Below are 8,753 nucleotides of genomic sequence, written 5' to 3' on the forward strand. Positions count from 1 at the left end.
GGCCAGCTCAGCCCACCAGGGGGCAGGGCTGGCTGGCATGTGGTGCTGGGGGATTGAACCGTGGTCCCCGTGCTTTGCTTAGCTTAGTTTGTTCTAAGTAGGTGCCTTAGACCACTGAGCCATCTCACCAGCTCCAAGAAAAGCTTATTATTACCTTACAACATATGCAGTTGGGCTTAACTTCACGATCTGTTTGAATATCAAACATCTTAGGCATAACATGGAACAGGTATTTTCCATCAAATATTGATATGTTAAACATTAAGTCCCTACAGAATATGGAGATAAAAATTTAAAAAATAAAAAATATTTAAAGAATATGAATAAACAATTATTTTTACACAAAAAATTTAGAAATCTAACAATATATGGCATTGTAGCAGGACAGTCCTGTGAAATTTTCTTTCTTTTTCTTGTGTATGGTTTTTATTTATCACCCATTTAAAAAACAAACAACAAAATCCAAAAAACTTTTACTTGAGAGAGTATGGTAATAATTGGTATGTCATGACAAGAAGTACGTATTTAGAAGACCAGAATGACAGGCATTCCAAGTGTGACCCTTCAGTTTAACACTGCTATCTTCAGTGCAGTTGCTTGGTTCACAAGTATCCACAGGTATAGTTAATCAGGGTGAGAATCCTAGCAATTAACTGCTGCTTTCAAAAACCTACTGATGTTTCTCAGGATCATTGCCTTGCCCATCTTGTGCGTATAAATGTATGGCTTTCTCCCTGTCCTGTTTCCCAGCTTTTCTCTATAAAAGGACAACAATTTTAAAAGCTTTTGTTTAATTAGACTTTATCTAATAAAATTCCTATGAAGACTTTCTTACAAAGTCTATATTAAAAATGAACAGTTTCTTCTCATACGCCAACTTGTGTTTAAGTAAGCAGTGTCCAGCTGTGCTGTGTTTCCTCCTTATTTCCTAGAAAGCTGAGTCCACACCTACTGAATAGGTGACAGCCTCATCAACTCTGAAACAGTGAAGCCAGAGGTGCGAAAATAATCAATATTTCTGCCTACATTTCTTAGATCTTTCTACATTGTCTGAGCTTTTCCATTTTCAATATCTACAATTAATGAAGTTGCTTTTATAGTCCTGAAGGCAGATTCATATAGGGGCATCCTCATCATCCAAAATAATTTGCCTTTGGTGTTATAAAAATTTGGTAATAAATTAATGGGCTGGGGGTCAATATAAAGATTCAAGTTCAAAAGTTCTCCCCTAAAACCTTCAAACAATTTAAATATTGTTATAGTGTAGGCAAATCGAATTTTTTTAAATTGAATTTTGACATTGACAACTTTTAAATTTTTTCTCAACAAAAAGATTTTTAGGATATTAACTTGTGTTCATCAAATAGTATACATTTTACAGATAATATAAAACTGTTAAAATTAAATAGATAAGTAAAACCTCTCAGTTATTTATAATTAAGCTAAAATTGTAAAGACAAAAAATTGTAAAGCTGGGCAAGCCAAATAGCTCAGCAGATTAAAGCATCTGCAAACAGGGCCTAGTGGTTCATTCCCTGGGCCTGTTGTGCTGGCCCTGCCCCAGGGCTTGCTGAGCCAGGAAGCTGAGACTGGGTGTGCTGATGTGTGCCTGCAATCTGAGCACTTAGGAGTCTGTAAACAGGAGAATCACGTGAGTCCGATCTAATTGTGAGACCCTGAAAACCCTGTAGACTCTTCTCTAAAAAATACAAAAAAAAAAGTAAAGCTAAAAAAATTTGTATTTATTTAGTTTTAGTTTTAGTTTTTTGTGGAACCGGGGATTGAACTCAGGCCCTTGCACTTGCCACAGAAGTGCTTATTCCACTGAGCCATCTCCCCGGTCCCAACAACTATTTTTAAAGTTTAGGTTTGTCAAAATAATTTTTAGGGTTCTAGCATGTCTTCATAAAAGAAATGTTTAAAAAAAAAGATGTCTTAAATTCATTTTCCTTAAACACCATACAGGGCAGTCCCCATTCTTTCTGCAGGCAGTTTATTATAACTGCTTATTTTATATTTATACAAAAGGCACAGGAAACTAAAATTTAGATGTCCAATTTTATCCAGCCATCTCAAAAGTAAGCTGAAATGATAGCCCAACACAACAAACTGAAAATTGAGAAAGTAGGCATTATTTGTTATCTTTAGTGGGTTCAACCAGTTATCATGAAAATGTTGACTTTTTCTGGTAAATCTTCTTAAAACTTTCCTTCTTGGTTCCAGAAGACCTCTTCATATACAAGTTAAGTGTGAGAAGTATATTCTGTTTTATTATACAAAATTTGGCTAGTTGGATAGAGGAAAATCAGTTTGCTAAATAAATGGTACTGAAAGAAATCCTGATCCAAGTGGAAAAAAATCCCCTGTGAGTTTAGTTCAAATGTTTCTAACCAAAGAAAATGATACAACAATGTTTTTAGGCTAACTTAAGAGATGGTTGATATGAAATTTTACATTTTACAGGCCAAATATATAGTCTAAGAGTTTATAAAATAAACTAATGTATTATTAATTCTGAAAATATCGCATGTAAGTAAATTACCCTGAAGTACTTGTGGCAGCACTTCAGGTGGAAGCAGCCTTATGTACAAACAGTCTAGTTTCTCTGCTGCTAAGTATATAATTTAAAGAAATTTCAGACACTACTGAGTAAATCTTTGTCCATTCATAATTGATTAAAAAATGTTAATTTGCAGGATTTAAAATGTTTTCTTTAAAAAGAAAAACACTTAAAATATATAACCTCTGTTCAATTAAAAATACAAAAATTCTGTGTGGTTTGATCACACTATATAATTTATAATAGAAAGTCACTATTTGAAAGATTGTTTTACTGTACTGACAGCACTAATTAGTGAATTAACATTTAGATTTAGTTCAGCCTCACTTATATAATAAGATCACATTTTCAAAATGGCATAAATTTTCCTTTATTGTAAAGGTTCTATTTAGCAGCCATTACATTGGTAAAGGTTAACAGTTTACAGAGCAAATGTTTTAACTACTATATATATATTAACTTTGTCCTCCCCAGGTGTAATAGTAACACAAAGCTAATGTCTACATTAAAAACCCTTTACTCTTCCAATCCACACGTTAACCAAAGGTTTTCTTCTCTCCCTCTTGTCTGACCTCACTGGGGAAGTGTGGGCGTTTCAGAGTATATGTACACATTTTACACAGCATACCTGAATTTAGGTGATTACAAAGACAAGTAAAAGACTAAATCATTCTTAATTCAGGTTTTGTGGAAAACAGGGCTTACTGACAACCTAAAAAGATGAGACATTCAAGGTGCCCTAATAAGCTTAAGCCTATAATAGTTGAACAGCAAAGGTCATTTTACTGCACTGTGAACAATCTTCACTGACTGGCACTGAAGACTACACACCAAACCTGTGGCTACTGGTAAATAAGAGGTTTAAGCCAAGAGTGGTGGCCCAAGCCTGTTGCTCCAGCACCTGGGAGGCTGAGGCAGAAGGATCACCCTGAATTAGAGGCCAGCCTGGGCTACATAGTGTGAGCAAGGCCAGCCTGAATTACAGAATAACACTGTTTCAAAAAACAAATGAGGGGGGCCAGGGAGATGGCTCAGTGGAATAAGTGCTTCACTGGCAAGCGCAAGGGCCTGAGTTCAATCCCCGGTTCTGCAAAAAAACCAAAAAAACCCCAAAAAAACAAAAGCCACAAATGAGAATAAAATAACAAAAACAAAGAAACAGTTTAACAGAAGAGGTGTCATTAAGTTAAAAAACTAAAAATATAGTTTAACACAACTTACACAGAGGAAAATAGGGTTTGTAGGTATTCTATGTACAGAGAGACAATAGATAAAATTTGAGTATGCTAAATAAATTTCATGAAATGCAGTTTTCAAAATAAAAGATGTCTTCCTCCTCTCGTTAGTTGCTCCCATGAGCCCCTTTCACTGAGGAGATACTGATATAAAAGGCCAGCTCATTTGGACTCAATTACCACACGGGTTAAGAACTCTCCCACTATTTGGGGGGAGGCTCTAACAACAGATTTGGCCAAGCCACCAGCACCTGTTCTCTGAGGTTTCTTCCTCCCTTCCAGACCCACTGTGGTCCCTCAAACAAACAGTATAGAATGTCCAACTGCTAAAATACACCTCTCCTGCTATAAATTCGCGTCAAGAGCTGCCAATGCTGCCATGAGTGTGCTCCGTGTACACTGCCCCAGTCTTCTGCCACCCACAGCCCACTGGTGCACCTGCATGAACCTAAATAATGCCTTTTTCTGCCTTTGATTGGCTCCTGTCAGGCAGTCCTTCTTTGCACCTGACCTGACTTAACCTCCCAGAGATTGAAAACTTGTTTCCCTTTGAAAAAGCACTTCTGATTAGTGACAGTCAAGCTGTCTGCTGGGAAGACACAAAAGCTCTGCTACAATATCTTGCAGAAAATGGATACAGGAAAGTAACTCCACAAATTTCTTGGAGCTGCTGGCTTCTATAAAATCTGCATCCTTGAATTTACAAAAACAATGATGCTTATATAGACTGTCAGCCCCTGGAAGCACCTAGTGTCCACCTGTGCAAATATTTGGATCCAGTAGCTAAGGGCTTCCTCCCCCTTTGCCTCCACGCTCTAATAGCCATTGTCTTTCTGATCAAAAAAGCTGACAAGCTCACCCTAGGCCAAGACCTAAATGTTCAGGTGCCACATGCTGCGCTGGACCTTACCCGGTACCAATAATCCTTATGCAAAAATCTCCATCTGACTCTTGTGGCAATAAAACCACTCAATCCGGCCATGTACCTGCCCTCAGAGCTAAGCTCAACAGACCATCATTGCCTGGCATCCTCTGAAACTGTTCTTGAGCCAATCAGACTTTTAAAAAATAACCCCTGTGGTGGATAGCTAACTGGTAGCCAGCTTCTTACACACAGCTGAATTGAACTAGTGTGGTGCTGGGTGTGGGAGGCCCACCTGAGGATTGTTGCCAGCAACATAAGAGGTTGAACAGAAGCTGTTGGAACACTGCTAGGGATGCTGTTTGGAGAAGCTGTTGTAGCTGTTGGAAGCTGCTAGTTCTCTTGGGCCATTTTGCTGAAGGACCTTGTCATGCTGGCTTTCCTGATGAACTTTGGGGGAGCTTTGGTCCTCATCCTAAGCATCGCTTCCTGGCTCTGGAGAGAAAGATGGTGCATGGCTCAGCCTCATGTAGAAGCTTCTTGCATTGGCTTTCCTGATGGGATCTCAGTTTTCCTCATCGCTGGAGACCTCACTGTTGCTAAGGATGGCTGTGGTACTTTTGGGGGAGCTCTGGGGCTTAGCTAGAGTGCTGCTTCCTAGCTCCAGTTCAGATCTCTCAGCCTGCGAGCATAGAACCTTCATCCCTCTGGCACAGACACTAGCTTCCACCACTGACCTATGGGCCTTTCCTATACTTCTTGTATGGGATTCTTGGGTGATTCCTTATAAAATATTATAAAATGTGTCCTGTATTATGTCATTCTCCTTGCAAAAACCCCAAACCACGACATACCCCAATAGATTCTGAGTACACTAACAGGAAGTAATCCTGTTAGGAATCTTGTCCAACAGGCTAGATATGTTGTGGTCACCTTGGACAAAAAGTCTTTTGGCCAAAACTTTCATGCAAGGATGATCTGCACAGAAAACTGCTTTCTGTCACTGTTTGCAAACCTGCCACCAATAATGCGAAGTAATCTGGTCCGTAGGTCCAAACCCCAGCTGAGGGTCCAATTGACTGAAACATCAGCCTGATCTGCCTCCACTATATGTTCTGTGAACTCAAGCTGCTGTGCTGGCACCTGTACTCCTGGAGTTAGCTCAGGCTTCAGTGTCGCCAGCCCCAACCTTTAACTCCATATCCATACTGAGAAGACAGTAAAAGCTTGTAGAGTCATATTGTAAAAATAATCCCTAGGTATGGCCTACCCTTCATCATTGGCAGTGACTAGCGGCCTGTGTTTGTAGCAGAGGTAACTTAGAAAACTAGATTAAATAAAAACTGCATACAGCATAAGTGCCACAAGTTTTAGAAAAGTTAAGCAATAGCTTGTAACCAGTTTTTTAAAATCCAGCTATATCTGTAGTAATTCCTGCACATATATATAACACAGGCATATATTAACTGCCTCTACAAGTTTCAGAAATCCAGCCTTACATCCACTAAAATATTTACCTGAACCAGACAGCTCACTCTGAAGACATGGCACACTCAAAGCTCTGTTCCGGGCCCTCTCAACCCTGACCAGTCGACACATGGCCAAAGCCTGAGGACACAATTCACAGTATTACTCCCCTTGACTTCTGTATCTTTTCAGGCTGCTCACCCCAATTCTTTCTTCCCCTTTCCCTACTAGGTGGGTTTCATTTTATTTTATTTTTTTACTTAAGTCCAGTGGATGGATTCCCCCGAGATAAAACAACCAATCAAACATTTGACCAAGCTTTGATCAGGGTCCAAGGAACACTGGACCCTCTCCTAGGTCAGATTAACTCCTTACTTCTTGCTAGAGGAATGTTACAGGACAGACAGGCTTGACTTACATCTCTTCCTTAACACAACTTATGGAAAAACTATAATAAGACAATCTTGGGAACCTGCTAGGACCCATCCTAGGATCACTGACAGCCCTAATGTCACTGTTTCTAGGTGGGCCTTGTCTCAAAAGATCACATGGAACATGTCCAGGAAGTTGTTTCCAGGGTGGAAATGCAGAAGAAAATGCCCCCCCCCCGCCCCCTGCCAGGATAAGCCAGTTTCTTAGTTGCTCAGGTAATAGATTGTGTTCCAGTTCTGATTGCTTCTGTCTTTTAGAAATGGCTGGTCACTGTGAAGCACAGCTGGTCACTAAGATGTGCACTGTATGCATGAATCCCCAACCAACAAGCCACTGTGGCTCCATACTTCTGGTTTGTTTGCTTATAGAAGCCTAGACCACCACAGATCAGGACCTCATGTACTGGGGACGATCCCAATCCATGCCCATGGATGTAAATAACTCTGCTTTCAAATTCTGATTGTTGCTTCAGTGTTTCTGCCTGCTGTTGCATTACCATCATACCTCTTCAGGGTAGCTCACACTGTGCTGTAGAGTGTATTGTATTTTTACTTTTTCTTCCATTTTCCCTTCTCCTTACCTCAGGCCATACACTTTCTCCAGAACATGTATTTCCCTTACACTTCTTTTATTTTCCTACCCTTAATAAATTCAAACATTTCCATTTTTATGCTTGGTTTGTTCAGTTTTTTGTCCAGGAGAGAAACAATAAAGAAGACTTCCAGCACTACAAACCCTGTAATAATCAAAGAAGGACATCACATTTATATGTCATTATACCATGTTCTTTGATTTTATATTTGTAGCTTAGCATTAGGTAATGTTCATAATCTCTACTTGTGCACCATTTATCAATTACATTTTATCATAGCTTTTTTGTGTACAGAAAAGACTATATGTGTATGTGTATGTGTGGTCATATAGTTATGAACATCTAATGTTAGGTTTAAGGCATACATTGTATATATTGTAAAATTGACTCTTTAAATAAGGATATATTCAATACTTGATGGAAAATACCTGTTCCATGTTATGTCTAAGATGTTTGATATTCAGACAGATAATGAGGTTAAGCTCAACTGCTTATGTTATAAGGTAACAATATGATTAAGCTCCTCTTCTGGAGGGTTAATAACTTAAGTATGCAGACCAAAAGTTAGAGAAAAACAAGGGCTACAAGGATAACCAACATTTTGGCCCTAGCCATTCAAGGTCAGTGAGGACTTAGGACGTAAAAGAACCTGTATTGTAATATCCTATAATTTAGTGGTGTCCCAAATTTTCTGATCAAGGAGATTATGAGGCCACAGAGGAAAGTGATTGACAATGGCTTTCAGTATATTGTTCTTGTGCTGGATTTCTGGGATCTTGACTATAATATGTCTCGATGTGCTTTTAATTGGATTCAAGTTACTTGGCATTCTGTGCGCTTCGGTTACCTGAATGTCAGATGTTTTCTCATATTTGGGAAGTTTTCTGCTATTACTTTTGCCCATATTTATTTTTAATGCCATTTGTATTGACTCCTTCTTTCTCATTGATACCTATGAGTCTCATATTGTTCATCTTTGCATCATCTTGCAGGTGATGGATTATTTTTTTCCTGCATCCTAGTTGTTTTTTTTTTTTTTAACCATACAACCTTTTTATTGTTAAGTCATAAAGAGGTATCAAAATTAAAAAGCAAAAATTACAGGAGAAGACTTAACAAAACTACTAGGAGCATCAGAGGAAGTGAAAATGGTACTAGGTGCAGGGCAGTTATGAACATGGTAGGACACAGGGAGAACAGTGAGCATGTGCTGAAGATACTAGGGGAGAGGATCTGGTGAAATTTTGATCTTAGACAAGTGCCTAGATAAAGAAATAATGGGACAAGACTTCTAAACCAAACTATGTGCTTAAGAGTCATCCTCGCCATTGGCGCTGTCTCTATCATCCTCTCCTTCCTCAGCCTCTTTTTCATCATCCTTGATCAACTCCAGCATTTTCACCTGGTCCTCCACCCGATCTTCATTTTCATCATCATCCAATAGATCCCCCTCCTCAGCAGAATCATCCACAGCACCCTCAGATTCCATCTTCACATTGGTCTCATCTTTCTTTTGGGAGGTGGTAGTCTGCTCCTCTTCGGTCTTATCATTCTTCATCTCCACTGCTTGTTTGCTCTGTTCCTTTTCAATTTTTTCTAGGCTTT

General features: G+C 39.0%; 1 protein-coding gene and 1 pseudogene across 4 annotated transcripts in view; one reads left to right on the top strand and one right to left on the bottom strand.

The window, feature by feature from the left end:
• LOC101576570 (zinc finger protein 431-like) overlaps nucleotides 1–8,753 on the top strand; it is a 51,926-nt gene that overhangs the window by 1,941 nt on the left and 41,232 nt on the right. The gene's annotated exons all lie outside the window — the stretch shown is intronic.
• LOC101563335 lies at nucleotides 8,188–8,747 on the bottom strand (annotated as a pseudogene). Its single transcript, XR_001117315.2, has one exon. The product of XR_001117315.2 is annotated as a heterogeneous nuclear ribonucleoprotein C pseudogene (transcript).

This window comes from Octodon degus, unplaced genomic scaffold (assembly GCF_000260255.1).
Source record: "Octodon degus isolate 3935 unplaced genomic scaffold, OctDeg1.0 scaffold00148, whole genome shotgun sequence".
Classification (NCBI taxonomy): domain Eukaryota; kingdom Metazoa; phylum Chordata; class Mammalia; order Rodentia; family Octodontidae; genus Octodon; species Octodon degus.